Source organism: Oxyura jamaicensis, chromosome 3, assembly GCF_011077185.1.
Source record: "Oxyura jamaicensis isolate SHBP4307 breed ruddy duck chromosome 3, BPBGC_Ojam_1.0, whole genome shotgun sequence".
Taxonomy (NCBI): Eukaryota; Metazoa; Chordata; class Aves; order Anseriformes; family Anatidae; genus Oxyura; species Oxyura jamaicensis.
The window spans coordinates 24198370-24217395 of record NC_048895.1 but is presented as its reverse complement, the minus strand read 5'-3'; the positions used below and the strand labels follow the sequence as shown (position 1 = coordinate 24217395).

The window sequence follows — 19026 nt, the reverse complement described above, 5'->3', positions numbered from 1 at the left end:
CAATTGACAAAAGGCTTCTATACCTCTCTTTTTAAAATGTTTCTAATAAGCATTATACTTAATTGCAACATCAGCAAAATGTTGACAAAGGAAAATTTTATTATTTTCAATATATAATTTAACAGGAGCACCTGCTGAATGATGTTTTAATGTTGTCAGCTTGGACTCATGAGAACACGAGGCAAAACCTCACGCTTGCCTACGCTATTGTTGCAAACATCCCTCTTCATTGCTAAAGACAAAATAACTCAGTAGCTAGCTCTACCTAGGAATTCTAGCAAGCTGTAATTCCCCATGATGTCTACAGGCTTACAAGTTTTGTAAATCTTTTTGGAAGATGTTATTTCTGTCCTCACAAAAGCGTAAGGAGTCTTCCAAAGTCACTTCAGCTCAGACAGAAATGGCAAAGTGTGTAAGCAACAGTTATGTGTAGGAGAAGTCAGTGGATAAACACACCAAGGTAAAGAAAGACTGGATGTCAAGTGAGGTTAAGGAGACAGGCTTGCAGTGACAAATGCCATTAATGTTATTTGAAAATGTAATTGATAAAGAAAGGACAAAGGCAGATTAAGAGAAAGCCAAAATGATAGAGAAATTGCCCCCAAAAGTTATTCTGGAATTGATGCAGATCAAGCTGTTTACCATTTTTACACTTCATTAAAAAGACTAAAAAGAAAACAGTGGAGTGTGCTTTTGGGGATACAAAGCATCCAATAGGCTCCTCTGTTGCAGGGTAATTTTATAATCTTTCCAAATTTAGTCATTTTAGCAAGTATCATCTCAGAAAGTTGCTACTGTACTTAAGATCAGAAGTTGGCAACGCATTATTCCACATGGCTTTTAGACAGATACGGGATGCCCAGAGAGAGCTGAAGGGCGTTTGGTGAACATATGGGTGAATGAGCTGCTTGTAGATTTGCAAGATGTTGATAGCATCACACTTCTGGCAAAACACAAACTACTTGTTCCCATTTATAAGAAATGAAAGCCTAGACAAGTGCTTGTCGTGGATGACAGAGAGCAGAATGCACCAAAGCATCTCCTAGTAGCGTCCACAGCTGAGGTAGAGATTATTTTACAATTTAGGGACAGAAACTTAAAACAATGAAACCCCACAGCTGGAGCTGGAACTTGGCCAAGAATTGAAAATGCAATGATAAATGGATCTCCTTCTAAGGGCTGCAGCTCAGTGTGTCAGTCACTGTTACAGTGTGGTCTTTAAACGTAATTCCATGTGTTAACTGAATCAAAACTACCATGTCTTTTGTCCTCCAGGGCTATGTCAAAACCTGACGTTAAAGGAAGGTGTAATTCTTTGGTCTGAGGGTAATCGCAGGTAGCTTTGGAGGATGCTGAATGTCAGTACCTGAGCAGATGGCCTGTGGTAGTAAGAGATTTTAGCTCTTATTCCCTCAGAGCATTCAGGAATTAAACATGGCATATATATGTATCTTTTGTTGGTGCAAATGTAACATGTTGTGTAATGCAAGTGAAGATTAGAAAAGCCCAGAAGAAAATTAAGGAAGAGTAAAATGTGCCTCCCACATGCACATGTGAGGGACAGGATTTTTCCATGTGTATCAACAAGTTCATCCAAGAACTACAATGAAAGGAATGTAACTTCCTGTTAATAAGGCCAAAAACTTGACAAGGAGGCTTTATAAATAATCCAGTGCAGAGACTCCTACCTTCAGTTTGCGTGGGTACATCTGTGCACCAAGAGGGTGCATATGCAGAAGGAAAAGGACTCCTAGCCTGTTCTCACCCCACGCTCGAAACCCAGCTGGCCCAGGGTCTCCCACCTGGCCGGCAGCAAGGCCTGCATGGAGGTGGTTGCCATCTTGGCCCAGCCCATGCTTGTAAGCAATCAGCCACAGCCCACAGCCACCGGGGTGCAGGTCTCAGGTCTCAGACCCTGATCTAGAGCCTTCTTTGCACACCACTTCAGAGGAACTTGGGTACCATTAGTGGTGGATGTGCCCCAGCTGTAGTGAAAGCTGCTTCCATGGCTGAAGTGGTCACTGAAATGACAGAAATGACAGCAACCTGAGAGAAGGAACGTTGCTGTCTGGTGGGCTCTTACAGTTGAGCAAGCAAATTGCATTATTATAGCAGTGAGGTAGCAGTGCTAATAGCTATATCCTGTATCATTTCAGCTCTGTTTTATATGGGAAGAAGTGGATTGATCTCCAGAGGAAACATGAGGAACCAAACATACAATTGCATGTTTGCAGAGACCCAGCAAAGTCCAAAATCATAGGTAATTCAACTAAGCTGTCTTGCTACCCGCTGCCTGAACACTGCTTAATGATGCAGGGTAATTAGAGCCGTGTCCCAGTGACAGAAGCATTTTGCTGTAGATAGACATGATAAAGGAGAAACTAGAACAGTTTTCTAGTAAAAAAATAAGAGAGTGGTTGAAGAGAGCCTCTTGAGGGACTGTAAAAAAATACTGCCTTTGGGCAGAAAGTGAAGTCGGAATTTTGTATTTTAGGTGATGGATAAGTCTGTACTACTTGTAGACTGTTTTTACAATTTCTACTATCTGGCATTCAATAAACTAGTATTCACTGAGTTTTAACCAGCAATTTAGTTGTTTAACACAGTGATATATGCACCTTAGTCTTCAGATCTGCCCCTCAGTTTTCAACAGCCCCTCATGCTTCCCCACCTCAAGGCAAAGGAGCCCACAGGAGTGCCACCTAGGGCTCTGCAAAGGAGAAGGGAGTGAGTAAAATGTGTTTGTAATGCCCACTTCAGTCAACAGTGCTACCACGTGTGATTTTATGAAGCTGAAGAATATTCAATGACATTGCCTGTTTATGTTTTAATGAACAGAACATGTTACCCCAGAGGATTTTTCACACAGCACAAAGAGAATGGAATTTCTTACAGTTCTGGCAGCTATGCTGTAATACATAATTTAGTCACACTATACAATGATGGCAACTGTCTTGATTTCTCTTGCATATGGCATATAGAATAGAACTATAATTTATTTATTAATTTATTTATTGTCTCACCTGCAATTGCTTAACCTATTTAAGACAATATTTGAGGGAACAGAGGAGAAGCCATTCAAAAAGAATAATCCACTGGTGGAAACAAAGAGTACAGATAACTATATTTACAGAAAAATTACCTGCAGTAACTCCAATAGGATACAGGATGCCAGTGCTCAGTACAATACTGCTAACTCCTTGAACAGGTACTTGAACCTGTTACAGGCTGATGATGCCTGAGAGCTATAGGAGACATAAAACAAGCCTGTAACCCTAGCTGAAACATTTAAGTCTGTATTCAAAATCCACCATCTCAGCTGAAACTTTTGCTTACCCATCTGAGCACTCCATCCAATGTACAGCTAGGGCATAATAATGTTTTAGTATATCATAGCAGCTAGACAGGGTAAGTTTTAAGAATTCTGAATTTAGGCAAATGATATGTTTTGCTTTTATTTCCTAGCTACCTGTGCTGCACTAGAATGCTATGAATTGGAGCTTTATTGCCTGTGCTTCATTAACTATGAATCGGAGCTTTAAGTCTCAAAGGGATGACAACCCAGCATTTACTAAGCAGTAGAATAAAATTGGAATAGTATCCTAGAAAAACAGAACAAAACAAAACAAAATGAAAAAAAAAAAAGTAGCATTGCATCATCTGACAATATTACTGCAAAATCCAAAGGCACTTACTTAAAAAAGTACTAAGTTATCAGTAGCAAAAACCTTTCTTATTAATTACATCATTCTACTGAACATTTTCAAGAGTATGTTTTTTCATTTTGTTGTATTTCTAGAGAACTGGAAAAATGTGCATAATGATTGGAGCTACCCTGCTAGGATAGGTAAGTAAACAATTTTTGGCAGACTAAGTTGTTTATTCTTCTTATTACTATAGTAAGGTAATTACAATTCTTACAAAGTGTGCAGAATGAAAGACTTTCACAGGTATTCAGTAGAATTTAATACCAAATAATGCATATGAGTAATTTTTAATAATGTTGTATGGATTTGACTTCAAAGAGTAGGCATACTGAGGTCATTTAATTAAAAACGTACAGAATACAAAGCAAGAATATATTCCTGACTGGTTATTAGCAAAGGGAACATGTAGATTCACAGTCTGTAAAACAATGAGAAGAGTGTTCTTGAAACAAACAGGTAACAAAAATGCTGATGGTCAAAAATTCGGTCATACTTTCCATTGGTAAAGGGAGAGGATCATCAGTCAACCCCTGGCTACTTCTTCTGTGCATGTCATAGTTTTATAAAATAACTTCTGGTAGGGTCAACATATCTCGAATACAGACTGGAGAGCTGAAAGCCAGTTAGAAGGCTGTCTTTACTAAGACAGGAAACAGAAATAAACTTGAGCAATTGTAGTTTTACTAGGAGCATAACTAGTGAGGTACTCTGATAGAGACTGGTAGGGCTGGACCTAGACTGCAAACCAGAAGGGTACAGGCAGGTTTTCCAGCTGTGACAGTTGTGCCTAGTAACTAGGGGAAGGAAAGACACTAGGTTGCTGGTAAAGTCGAAGTGTCCTCTCTCTATTTTACCTTCAGACACTCTCCTAGCTAGAGCAGACATCCACTGTGACATTTTAAGCAGGTGCTCTGACTTTCTGATTGCTTCCAAAATTTTTGCTTTTGAAAGGTGCTTTTGGATGAAGGTGCTTAGAGGCACCATCACGATGGCTCTTCTAAACAGCTGGTTTCTGTTGCTTCCTGAGCTGTGCAGTGCAGTCAGCATCCTGTGGAGTACCTGAGGGTAGTAGGGACAGGTTGAAGGCAGATGGGAAAAAGGGCATGGCACAACTCAGTAAGGGCAGGGATTATTGGGTGCTGCATGCAACAGTAACTAGGGGAAATGGATTTCTACCAAAGAGAAGGAAAATGTGGGGCATGGGTTAATGACAAAAATAATGTTGTTCTTCACAGAGAGGAGGCCTCATAAAGATGGAAGAGTCAAAATCTCCCGCCTCTGGAACCTTAGTTAATACCAAAGTTCACACCAGTGCTGGTGGTAAACTGGGAGAATGAGATGCAATAGGGTATTAGTGTTTATGGCAAGATATTTCCCCTGTTCTGAGGCTGGGAATGTTTATTTCATTGAAGAGACAGTACAGAAGTAGTGTGAAAGGAAATATAGGGGCAGCTTAGAAGTAAAGGTTATCTGGTAGAATGTAGCGACTCATGGTTTCAAGTATGCAAGTAAGATAGAAGATTTAGGTGTAATATCATCTGCTTTAAAATGAATGCAATTCCTCCTACTGAGCAGGTCTCCAGCTGGCTTAACAAATTCTATGTTCTTCTCCTCTCACTCGCTTGGCAGTCTGAGGACAAGCGATGTGCTTAGTGGACCCTGGGCTGATGCACGAGCATCTGGGGGAGTTTGAGCAGATGGTGACTTGGTGTCACACATGGTCTTGGAAGAGGTATAAACCAGGGAATAACAGAACCAAAATATATCTGTGAAATACTCATCAAGAAACACATTGAAGGACTGGGACTCAAACATCAGTTGGGCTTTGTGAGGAGCACTGCTTGTTGAGTGTGGGGTCCTTGGCAGTCTTCTTTGTGGGAGACACCAAAAATTGCCTAGAAGAAAATATGATGAAGTGCTATTTTCAAACATCTCAGTGACTCCACAGAAGCCATTAGTGGCTATGATTTCTCTCATTTTACTGTGTTTTTCTGTTTCAACAAAAATGTATGTTGCCTGTCTGCATGTGGTGAACTGCAGATGTAGTGGAGAGGAGGAAAAGTTCATTTCAGACATGAATGTTGAAAAACTTCATGCAGCATTAACTTATTTTCTCTTTAAACTAATCATATATTTGTGTACATTTTAAAAAGTGCTGATTTTAACTGTTTTTGTTTCTGATCTGGGAACTCAAAGGGCAGTCATCTGAACAAATTTTTGTTCTTGCTGAGCTATTATTACACCTTAGAGACCTGAAGAGTTCCAGTGTGTGAATTTGAAGGTAATTTGACAAGACATGTGGAATCTAAGGTGGCAAAAATGTAGATAGAGCTTCATTTAGAGAAAAAAAAAAAAAAAAAAAAAAAAAAAAAAAAAAAAAGGATTCTGAGTATAACCCTCCTTGAAATGCCAGCTCAGCAACAAGGTGCCACAAAAATTTCTTTCCAAACATTGTGGCATCTGTTAATGCCAGGAAACCTCACAGAAGTTAAAGAATGTGATTGAGATGTTCAAAGTAAAATCCTGAATTCCACTTCAAGCTCTGGTGGTGGCATTTTCTGGTATGTCTATACAGGAAAAGAAAAGTATGATTGTTATATGGGTAGGCCTACCTTGATAGCAAAATCCAGTAGCATGAATGACAAAAACAATTTAGACCCAAAAGTCCAATGTATAAGCACAGTCAGCCACCACACGAAGAGCTCTCCCAAGAATCCTGGCCATGTATTTTGTTTTCTAGCACATCTTAAAAGGCCAACCCATCAGTTTGTCTTGGCTATCTTCTGTCCTTGCTTGCTGATGCCAGCACAGCCTGCAACTGCGCTCCCTCATTTTGCTGTGATGCTAGTATTGCAGGGAGAATGTTTATGTACGTAAATGTAGACATCTAAAAGAGGGAAGTGGATTTGCATTTCATTTTGATGGTTATCCAAAATCACTTCCATACCCTGGAAAATTACTTATGGGTGTTCATTCTGGCAGTGGGCAGCTGTGAACACTCATGCTCTTTCCCTGTCTCTCTCTCAGAACACACTTTCTGAAATCGCTGGGTGGCCGTGACGTTGGTAAATGAAAGGAGCATTTCAAATTGGGTATACAGAGATGAGGAGGTGTGATGCAAATGGGCAATTTAGAAATAAAAACTAGGTAGTTGTTCTAAAGTAATAGTTCTGATTTATCATCTGCAAAATCCTTTCACCACATCTAAACCAAGGGCTTCTTTGGAACACCTGCACTTTGCTGTTGGAAGCTCATATGAGCTGGAAAATTCTTCCTCCGGAGGCAATTTATTACCCATGTAACGGATGCTACACTGCTGAATGTGTAGCATCCTGAGGTTTGGCTACTAGCTTCACTCTTTCAACACAAAGTGAAAAAATGGAGTTTGTGGGTTTGGAAGAATTTCTCTTATTGATATGGAAAACTGAGAATTTAACTTGGAAGTTCTTTGATTAACTCCTGATTCTGTTTATGCAGAGAAAAGGATGTTAACATTGGAAATTAAGTTCAAATGTGTTCAGTAACAAAGTCCCTTCTACAGAGGTAGATCTTATTTCTCCTCCTGATGGGATACCGTTCCCTGAGTAAAAAGTCTATGTGTTTTATTCCCTGAACAAAAATTCCATCTTTGATTAGGCTGCTATCATCATTTTGCATATTTAAAAATTTTACAAGCTTACATACTTTACATATGGGAAAAGCAAAAGTGTGAGAGGAAAAAGAGAAGATATCCTGTCTTGCCGATGTGTTTTTAAATTGCTGGGAACAAGTAAGGAACTAGCAGCTTTTAGAAAAAAGCACATTGAACTGTGTACCCTGAATCAGATTATTGAAGTCATTTGATTTTTCTGTGAATGAATTACAGTGTATTTTCAGACTTTTAGAATATACTTGTATTGAGTGTGTGCCTACTAATCTGACTGATATATAGGATTACAGAACCTCTAAAACTAGAAATCAAACCACTTCATCTTCCCTTCCTAAATCTTCCTTATTGGTAAAGGTATTTTTGTTCTATTTTGTATTGTAATTTCAGTAGGTATCAAAGCACTGGAAGACCACATGACTATATTCATTTCACAGGTAGGATTGCACAGGAATTGCCATTCTAAACTACTCACATCCATCTGGTATCTGATGATTCAAAAATACATACAAGAAATTCTGAAATGGGTAGTCACGAGGTGAGATACACTCCTGTGAAACAGTTATCAGACCATCACTATCTTCAAATTTCAAATGTCTCAAAGCGATTAGAACTTTATATCCCTTATTCTAGTTCTCCTCAAGATGACAGTGACAAAGATCCTTATATTAAACACCCCACAGTGGTTTGATCATTTCGCTATAGCAGTTTTGATGTTGTTCTCAGTTCTGAGGAGAAGTAGAGTGTGCTTGTGAATCTATTTTATGTAAAATCCATGGCCAGTTCAAGTCCTTTAGACAGCAAGGGCATTCTGCTGAAGACCCAGGTCTGGGTCTAAATGTCACAGGAAGCTCTTTCAGGCTGGACCGTGCGTTGGTTTATGAACCCTGGGCTTGGAGACAGCTGATGCTAGATTTGAACTGAGTGGCTTTGGACTCTTCTTTATATTCGTTAGGAATCAAAACTTCAAGTGAACAGGTAACAGTGTATAGCAAATACATGGATTCAGTGAAAAATCCTTACTAAAAAATACATAAATTTAGTTCATTTTTCAATTGGTTTGATTAGACAGGTAGGATAAATATGGTGATACCCAATGCTATTGATTGCACTTAATGTAAACTTTGCTCTGATTTAACTGTGAATTAGCAGGATTTAGAAAATGATGGCTAAAAGTAAAGCAGGTTGATACTTTCCTGGTGTGGGTAGCTGCAGCTCAGACAGGTTTTTGACTTCAGGCCAATCCCATATCAAGTCTTAAAGGAAGGACTAGATTTTTTCTGTTCTCTCTCTACCTCCTCTTTTGTATGTTTGTATTTGGATTAAACTCTTTGCAAATGTTTTAGGGAGGTGTCAGGTCTGCAAAGACAAAGAACAGGTATTGCCATTTTTGCAATGAGACATAAATTCATGTAATGGAGAATGACAGGCTTCTTGTGCAAGTGCAGTGATACAAGTAAGCAAAGTGGAAGAAACTATCTCAGAAGCCTACACCAGGCCCTGCAGCTGATCAAGTTACCTGCAAAAGTTCTGGAGAAAAAATTATGGGCTTTTGGGGGTGGGGGGAGGTTGAGCTGGACATTGGTGTATTCATAGTTTGTTGTTTTCAGGAGAAAAATAATAATGATAGTACACAATACTGATCAAATCCACTCCTTGAAGGTTGTTATTAAGGCCAACACTGAAATACTATTTCCTAAAGGGCAGGCATGTGGTGACATCAAAGTGGTTTTTCAGAATCTTCTTGTTCTGTAAATGAAGAAATGTATCTCAGATTTCATGCTTTGGTTGTGTCCTTTGAAGTAAACTGCAAACCCTGTCGGTATGGAAGAGACAAGTTGTGCTTCAAGATTATTTTATCAAACAAATATGAAATGCCAAAGCTATAGGGTTATTTTGTGTATTTATTTATTTATTTATTTGCTTAGTTAACATTTTATTTACAAATGAACTTCATGTTGAAATTTCATGTTGACTACCTGGATACTCTGTATTTCATATTTGGTTTCTTCAGGGTTCTTTTACAAGGCTTATTACCAAAGCTTCCAGTGAAGGCGAGTGCCCCGAGGCTCTCTAATCACTGGCTTCCAAAAGCTTCAGGCTACAGATAACAAAAAGAAAGAGACCACGATATAAACAAGAGCTCCTCTTCCATACAAGCCTTTGCCTCTTTCCTGATATAGACAGGAGTGGGGAGAATTGGGTCTGTCTCAATTTCTCTCCACCAACCCTTCAGTTCTTATTTTAGTTTCTCTTTCATCAGCTGTGCAATTGAAAAGCCTTCTCCCAGACTCAGCACAGACACCGGGAAGTATGAGAATCCTAACACGATAATGCTATTTAAATCTCTATGCTCTGTCATTACCTCATCCACCTTCAAGTTTCTCTTTCCCTCCTGGCTGTGGGTTCAAAAAAACATGGCCTGGCTGCACACAGCAGCTGGCACCAAGTAGCTCCAAGGCCGGTTTGGGGCCGGGACTGCAGAGCTGCTCCAGGGACAGCGCCTGGAGCCACCTTGAGGGCGATAAAATCCACTCAGGTCTGAGGTGGGCACTGAGAGACTTTGTTTTTCTGCATCAAGCATTTTGTTTTGTGTTGCCACCCAGCTCTGCTCTCCTCTGTCCTTGGTGAGGGCTGCCTTTGCCCTTACTCTTTCGGGTACGGAGGTGACATTACCTTGACTTCCACCACTAGCTTTGATCGGTGCAGAGCAAATTCCCCCAGTGTTTGGACACTGTTTGGACATCTAGTAAACACTAAATGTTTGGGAAGAGCTGGACTTACTGTCCATATGCAATGCAGTCAGTGGGCACTGGATAACTTTCTGATACATTTTTAGCAAATTCTGGGCATCCTTGTTCTGTTCACCTCATGCACAGGCTATTGGACTATGTGCCCACATTTTTATCCAAGCTTGCACACATGGAAACCCTTACTGTATGTCCTCAATGTGGATGGCAGCTGTGTCTGCCCTGACATTAAGTATTTATATTCTTCTATATTCTGTGGGGATTTAGCATTTCCCAGCCTTTAAAACAGTTTTGTTTTGTTTTTCATAAAAACCCATATGAAATGTTATTAATCTTTTTCCCAGAGTGAGAGCAAATGTACAAAATGGCTAAATGAGTCACCCCAAGTCACCAAAGAAGCTGATGGCACAGTGGGGGCTTAAACCCCCAAATCCTAGGTGCTTCTATATCTGACCTGGTGATTCCTCTGCTTTTGTGTTCCCACTGAAGCAGGGAAGGAAGCAGTGCTGGGGTTTCTCTTCTGCCTTACTCACATCATGAGTGCTCTTTCCATACAACCCCACCATCATGTACTCCCATGCAGGGCAGAGCCTCACCTTAAATAAACTTCTTGGCATCTAGTGAGTAAGTCTCTCTGATCATCTTACAGTGTTCTTGTGCAACGAAAAGTTGGTACACATTTTCTCTCTTATTAGTTTACCTCCAGGAATATGAGAAACCACAAGGAATCCACGCGCTTTGAACATGGCCTTCGCATGGAATTCCTCCCCTCTCCCCCTGTAAATCCTGGGAACCAAAATTATTTTCAGATGTCCCCAAAGAATCTTTTCACCAGATAGCTGAGATCATGAAGAATAGCTTTATTGATGAGACGTGTGGTCAATCACCACATGGTTCAGCAGCAAGGAAGAATATGATGGCACTATTTTTTGGTCAGATTTTGGACTTTTTTTTTCCTCATCATGAAATCTGGCTTCCGTCTGGCACACATGAATGAACGAACTGTGCAGCCTTTTGCCACTGCCAAGATCCTTCTAATCCTGCTCGTTAGATGAAAGGATGAGGAATACATGGATCTGCTCTGCATCTGTCACTGTAGGCAAATGTCCCCTTTATCACCAAAAAGCACACCGAGACGTAAGGCACAGACAGATTTGCTGTGCTCAAGCTCAGCTCAAAGCTCAGCAGGCATCCGGCAGCTGGATCTAAACCTCATGACCACTTGAGGCAGACAGGCCGGCGTTTTAGCCCTGAACATACTAAGCTACCATGACACTGGCATGCGTGCCTATTTTTGGTGTCACTGTTACCGGGCCAGTAAATACAGTTGCAAGTCTTGGGGTCTTCATCTGGATTTTGAATGCCACAGCTGAACACCACACTTAGAAAAACTGTACCTTTGGGTATTGAACTAGTCTGCTTACACGGCTGGGAGTATTTTCAGCAGGTCCTGTAAAGCGGGTCATGCAAAGTACCTGAAGTGTGAGGGCATCTGAACTTAATAGGCACAATTCAAGATCCTGGTCAGTGTTTATTCTGAGAAAGCAAGGTCTAATCTGCTGTAAAGTTAGAGGCACTCATAATGTTTACTGCAGACAAGGGGCCAGACAGAAGATTTCTTAGTACTTCAAGGACTTAATTCGTACCCAGCTGAGATGAAGTGGGGCCCCATTTCTACCTCTTACTCCTCTCAGTCAGCTATTTACTTCCGATAGGATTGCTTTGGCCTGCAAGCTCTACTTGAAATGAACAAGGATAACAGGACATAATCCACTGATCTCAAAATATTAATGCTTAAGAGTATGAACTTTCGGCAGTAATCCAGGTGTGATTACAATACACACAGCACTGATGTATTTCATCTTGAATATGATTTATTCGACACCATCCCAGAGGGCTACTGGGGCTCAGATCTAACATGACATATGAGAAGGGTGCTTTAAAAAAGTTTGGAAGCTTCTCTACACTTTTCCATGGATTTCCCTTTAAAATTACTTTTCTGTCACAACCTTATTGCTGAAAACAGCTTTGCTCTTTCCTCTTAATGCAAAGGATAACTCTGAAGAAGGGAAGGTGACATCATGTTTTTAAAATGCATAGCACATGAAACTGAAATGTGAAATTAAATATGCATATAGGGAAGCTTTAGCATTACAGCTCCTCACCAAGAGGTGATGTAAAGCTTTGAAAGTAGATGAATTCTGAGGCAATAGGTGATGTCTGGGGAAATAACTGAATCCTTATTTACCTGGAATTTCTGGGTGACTGAGACTTCCTGACCATCAGCTTCCCTATCTTCTTTACCTATCTCACAAATGTGCAAGTATATCTACATGTAAATTCAATGCAAAAACTGGCAACAGAGTTTTATTTTGTTTTATTTTATTTTAAAACAGCTTCTAAGTGGTCATACAGAAAGTGGAATAATCATTACTAACTTTTAAGCAAGTATTCTGATAGCTTAGTTTTGCTATAATAGTTTAAAATAAAACTGTAAATAGGTTTGAATGAAAGTGCAGGATCTTGGCTCTTCTGCTGTGAGGCTCATTCTTTGCTGCACAATCTCTGCTAAGTGCAGCAGAGATAGCTCTGTTATTACTGAACCAGTGGGTTTCAAGAGCCCAATACTTGTTTACGCTGGGAAGAAATGTTTCAGCAGAACTGATTTTTACCTACTGTTTTAAAAATACTTCTCAGAGCAGCAGCAAAAGGGATGTTTTAAAGGAAATGCTTAGGAAGTCTAAAGCATTATTTAAATCCTAACTTTCTTTGTTATTTTTTACTTCTGAGTCTACATGCAGCTTCAGTGGGTACAGACTCCAGCCTTCATAGCCAACTCCACTTGGTTACAGCTGAAGAATCTGGCCCTACCAGCACTCTGTTACTTGCAGCAGGAAAGAAAATATCCTGAAAGGTGCCTCAGGATAAGGGAAAGGGAGAGTAAGTGTAAATAAAGCAGGAGGCTGGGCAGACCAACAAGAAATGTTTAACATTCCACACTCTCCACAAAGGGCAGGTCAAGGAAAGGGAATGAGTGGTTGGGATGAAGCACATGCCACAGATATTTTTCAAGTACTGTTCAGCAGAATATATCTGGTCACGGAAACATCCACAACAAACAGAACAGCCTTGTTCTTGAACGTGGCAAGCCTCCTGAGGACCTTCTCTATGTGCAGAAGAAGGGTCTCACTATGCGGGGAAGACGCAGCTGCTGAATTCGCAGTGGTGTGTTTGAGTTCATAGGCACAAACAACACTGAGAGCTGCAGCCTGGGTGCCAGATCTTCTCAGATGCAACCAGCCGAGGCCTTGCTTGCTCGTATCCTAGTCAAACCAACATGTCCAGTTACATGTGCACTGATTGACTCTGGGCAGGTAGAAGATGGAAGAGATGAACTTGTCAAAAGTCATAACTCAAGGTTTGCAGGAAAGCCAGAAATACCTATATGACAAATGAAACTTCCAGATGTAGTGTGCAAGACTCTGATCTTTCTTATCCTCAGGTGCAAGCCAGGCTAATTGCATGAAGATCAGTTATTAACCCTACTTTTTAATTTATATAAAGTTAAAGCAACAGGTTGGATTCCATTTACAGCTCAAGTCACCCAGAGCCTTGAATTAGTGAGGCTGCAGTGATGCAAAAGTGGTATGAGACCACAATAAGGTTTATTTTTGGTTTATATTAAAATTTAAACCACACGATATTTAATAGTTGTCTATAGAGATAAGGACCTTTAGAAAGCTGTAAAACATCAGCAGAGGTATAATGCTTCTATGAAATTAACCTTCCTCCCTCATGACTCAGTGACTACTGCTTCTGGGAACTGCCATGCATACTTATAGAAACAACACCATATCACTAACACAGCTACACTCGATGGGGAAAACATAAGCTGCACTCTGCAAATAATGGTATAGAAATGAGTACTGTCAAGGTCTTGGATACCCATGAGGATATGCCCATTTGCTTGTCTGGAGACTATTCTGCTAACATCGCTTGCCCTGCCATGGTAGGACCACCAAGGACTCTCTTAAAGGGGATGAAGTCCTCCCCGAGTGGTTTGTGAGTTCACATCATACGCCAGCTGCTGCAGATACGCATCACTGGCCAGTGAGGCTGACTTGGCTGGCAAAACCTTTATTTATGGGGAATGAGGGAGAGGTAACTGCATCAGAACTACAAATCCTCCCAGCTTTTAAGGATTGCAAAGGAACAGAAAGAATTGGAGAGCTTTCTCAATTGCAATTTGGAAGACTTGCATCTGTCCCAGTTTAGCATTAATAGATTGCCATGAGTTTTGGGATAACATGCCTATGAGTACTGCTTCGAAGCAGAAGAATGAATAGCTCCACTTTGTAGGACAGTCACAGTACCCATTTTCATTTTTACTTCTTTCTCAGTGGGTTAATAGTTAGTATTAGCAGCTATTTTGCCTCATGTGCAGTTTGCAACCCCTTACTGGGTAGTTTGCATGATGATCCAGAAAGAGGTGAGCCTCCTGGAGTTTGAGTTTTGCAGACATGCAATTTTTGATTTTGCTTTTAAGATGGCAGGGTTCAGAAATCTAGCTGGAGTTCATGAACCTATTCTTCCTGTAACTGAAACCCATGTTTTAGTCAGGGTTGATTCAATTTTTAAAATAAATGTTTTCCTAGTCACAGGGAAAGCCAGTGCTATGTATAAGGGGTAGAATAACACCCTTCCAAAATCCATGTGTCATGGGTGGGTGGCCTATGTACAGGATATGCATGCACGCAAAATCTCCCTTTAAGTAAGAGATTTTTCCTCTCCCCCATCTGTTCTCTGCCACCTACTGCCATGTCATTTCTGTCATCTTTCTGCCTTCTCTCTGAGCTTTTGCATATCATTTTTTTTTTTTTTTAAATAAGATTGTGGTCATTTTTTCAGTTTCTCTAGTTGGAAATTGAGCTCGGTACCATTAGGTTTCACCAACATACAGTTTTTGTCCAGTTTTAGCTTAAGTAGAGTTTACTTTTCCTTAATGGAACTGTGTGTCTGAACATAAATTACTGGCATAAACACAGTGAGAAGAGGTTCTTACTGCTTGGACATGTCACCTATCCAGCCTGAGTTAGCAACAGCACCTACTGCCTTGAAACACCTGGAATACCAGATTTCTTTGCAGACACCCAAATGGACAGAACAGGGATGTGCCATGCTAATGTCCATGATATTACCCTTGCAGGAGGGGAAAGATGGAAGCCACTGTGTTACGAGTGCTCTCCAGTTTTCATACCTGAGCCCTCTAGCCCTTTTGCCCAGTGATGTATCACTGCTTTCCCATTGCTCTCCAGGAAAAGCTCCCTGAAGGCAGCAGGATTTTTCCCTTCCTGGACTGTGGTCACACACGTTGCATGAAACTCCCATTCCCGCTGGGAAAAATTTCATGTACAGATCAAGGGCAGCACAATCTTAGGTATGCAGTCATCTGCCAAGAACAGACACATCAATTTTCTTTCATAAAACTGTGGAATTATCCATTGCAAAGGGGAGATAAATCATTAAAAACATGTTAGGATATCAGGCAGGAAAATGTAAATAGTGATACAAAACAGCATCTGTTCCTGATCAGGTTCTATTCTTTGATCTTTGGGAAGATGGCTATTAATTAGCAGGGTCAAAGCTAAGCCTTTTCGTGGTAACAATGCTCTTCTGAACCACCTAAATTATAGATAGTTGGTTGGAGTTTTGCTATGCAAAGCTTCTCTGGGAAGGATTCTTCAGATAAATGGGATAACAAAATTACCTTAGTGTAAACAGTTCTGCAGTTAGGCCATGCTTGTAGTAGATAGAGGAGCCATTTTATAGACAACTATGAGGACTGAATCCTTTGAAATCCTGGAGGAAATTGGATTCAAATCATACTGAGATTGCTGATACTGTTATTGAGATTGCAGTTGCTGATTGCAACATCGGTATTTAGCTGCTATGCCAAGTCCCATCTGCAACATAAAAGCCATGCTGTTAACAGGCTCTGAGATTGCTGAAACACTGCTGATAAACTGCATTTCAGTCTTGCACTGCTGGTTGGATTGAAGAGTTTTCACTGAACTCACTGGATAAACCATACAGAGTCCTACTGACGTCTATATGGCTGTACCCCGTGATGCTGTGTAGTATCAGACTCTGAGGCTGGTCTCAAATCCAGAACAGCCTGAATCCCAAAGCCTAGTGTCAAGCCATATGGCAAGGGTAAAACGCTGGACCCATGGTATGTGCTAAAGCTACGTCTCACGAGTTTCCAGTCTGCCACTTCTGGAATTCGGCAGCAAACTAGAACAAGTTTCACCTGTAATTTGAATGCAGGTCATAACATTTACAGGCACATCTTTTGTTGACATGATATAATTATGCACTGCTTTTCAAATGAAAGTCAAAATGACCTTTCCAGAGAGAGACTAGTGAAAGAATGGGAAATGACCTTGATTTCTCCTACTTCTCCCACAGCAATAGGTGTTAGAAGTTCAAGGTCTGCAATTATGGCTCTCCTTGCTACAAGACATGTAGAAGACTAGTCTATGTTAATTTGCACTTGCATTCAGCCCACAGTAATTAGGATTAGAATTGCTGTTTCATTATTTTCAGGGCTGAATATTCAGAAAGTCACAGATGAGACATCTTGTCTAACGTCTAATGTGGTTTGACAACAGAATAGCTCATCCTCTTGAAAAGGATGTGTAGTTAAATACACAAACACTTCCTTCTAGCTCAGTCCAACATATGCTTGATACAACAAGAAAAAAATTGGCTCTCTGTTCATGAAAACGTGTAACGAGGCTGTTTATCATTGCCTCTGGCTGCTTTGATAGAAATTATTGAGAGTGGGGAAAACTTTGGTCCGTGTAGAAAGTTTGTAGCCAATAACAAAATGGCTGACTAAACAGTGAGGGAGGCAATATATACAATATGTGAATTGTATACATACACATATGTATACGATATATAAATCGTGTATGTGTAAGTACAGAGAGTGAAGCAATACACACAATAGCTGAAAACATTTTGAAAACATGGGCATCCCTGGTTGAGGCCTACCTTGCGACAACCATAAAGAGCCAGGTTGACATTAATATGTCACTACTGGCACAACTGTAGTATCTTATACATAAAGTAAGATAATTATTCATCAAACCCTTATGCGAAGTGCTGCAACCAAACTATGGCTAATTGTGACTGGAATAGTAGGAAAAATGTAAATCCAGTAGTCACTGGTATGTTGTTAAGGTCGTGGTGGTTGCATGGTTGAAAACTATTGCACTGGATGTTGTGAAGGGAAAGATGTAGAATTTTAAGAATGATTCACCATGTTCTTTAGCACACATTTCAGAATCATAAGATCGTATCACATTTTCAGTGTGAAAAACAGATTTCAGCCAGGATTTTTGCCAGTCCATGCATCCAGCTTACTCCCCATGGCCTGGCGCATCATGGCTGAAATGCTAACGTCTCTGTGGCCGCTCGCAGTACTGGGGAACCTAGCTCTTCGCTCCCCACTCTGCTACTATTTCTTCCCTTTTACAGCCTTGCTCACACACATTCCTTCTGGGCATGACTCAACTCTTCACCTCTCTCCGTAAGCGCTGCCTACCGATCTGGCTACTCTGAACTTCACTGTGTTTGTAACTGTGTCTCCAGCGTGCTTAATGTGCTTGATTTGGTAAAGAAATGAGGTGAGCGGTACTTGTTCAAAGGACATAACTGGAAACCAGCAAGAATGGTGGTAGGAGTTGTTTAATCTGATGTTTGCAATTCACAACCACCTTGAGCAGACTTGAGCTTTAAGTGGTAATTAGATGTAAAGTTAGAGCTGTATTTTATTTTTGAGTCCTTTGGGGCTAGCATCAAATTATTGACCTTAAAAAGGGCTGAGATATTTCTTTCTTAAAATGTTGCTACTGTTTGCTAAACTACTCTTGTAGAAACCAAGTAGCAAAACATTGCCAGATCAGAGGCCTTGCATTGCCCTACCTGCAGTGATGCTCAGGTGCATTACAAGTGGGAACAGAGAGGAGACTTCTAAGAAACCTAAGTCTTTCAGTGAGGTTGTTTCCTCTGTGGTAAGGTGGAGCAGCACTCTGTGGGCCCAAGTCCTGAATTTGTAATAACTGACCATGCAGGGGTGCAACATACAAATATTGTATCTTAAACCCCTTCTCTTCTCCCCTCCCACCACAGCTTATTGTGCACCCAGATGGAGTGCTGCTTGGCCCTCTGCTGTGACCCTTAACTCTCCATCTCCAAAAGATTTTATTAATGTATAGGAAAAGGGAGGCTAATAGCTAAAATATGTGGGGATGTACTTTGGAGAGTGATCCCTCTAGCTCTGCTGGCTACGATTTTGCACACTACTACCAACTAGACCATAGCAACAGCTAACAACAGGGACTTCTCTCCTTCCCCTTCTGCCTGAACGCTACGTACTAAAAACAGATGCTAATTGCATGCTTCCAAAGAAAAAGAGAAAGAGCGAGCTGGGGTGACTCAGGACATATTCCCACTGTTGTGCAAGGAAAAACGGTATTTAGATATGTGGAGATATGCCTGTGGTTGACTGTGGCTTGTTGGGGGCAGGGGACGGGTGCACATGTACACACAAAAACTCACAGGCACCACCCTGAACTATTTTAACTCTTGGAGACAAAACTGGTGATTATCTACCATCTAAGTTGTTAGCAAATGGCTATTCAGTGCCACGGGGGGACAAGCTGAACTCGGTTGACAAATAAAGAATGGGATAATAAACAGAATTTTATGTGTTTCTTTTGAAGCATAAAACTTACTACAAATTACATGTCATTAAACAAAGGCATAAAAACTTATTGAAAAACAGAGGGTGGCAACACTAAGACAAAAATGTAAATGTGACTCTGGTGCATATATTTTTACCTGAGGGAAATCAATG

At 40.6% G+C, this 19026-nt stretch overlaps 1 long non-coding RNA gene across 3 annotated transcripts; it reads left to right on the top strand.

Moving 5' to 3' along the window:
- The first annotated feature begins 1969 nt into the window (after positions 1-1969).
- LOC118164787 lies at positions 1970-14527 on the top strand. 3 transcript variants are annotated; one of them, XR_004749673.1, is made up of 4 exons: positions 1970-2071; positions 2157-2260; positions 3800-3847; positions 12905-14527. It is a non-coding gene; the product is annotated as an uncharacterized LOC118164787 (long non-coding RNA). The 3 variants fall into 3 exon arrangements; XR_004749671.1 differs by lacking the exon at positions 1970-2071 and having other exon boundaries at positions 2131-2260; XR_004749672.1 differs by lacking the exon at positions 1970-2071 and having other exon boundaries at positions 2131-2260; positions 12894-14527.
- The last annotated feature ends 4499 nt before the right edge of the window (positions 14528-19026 follow it).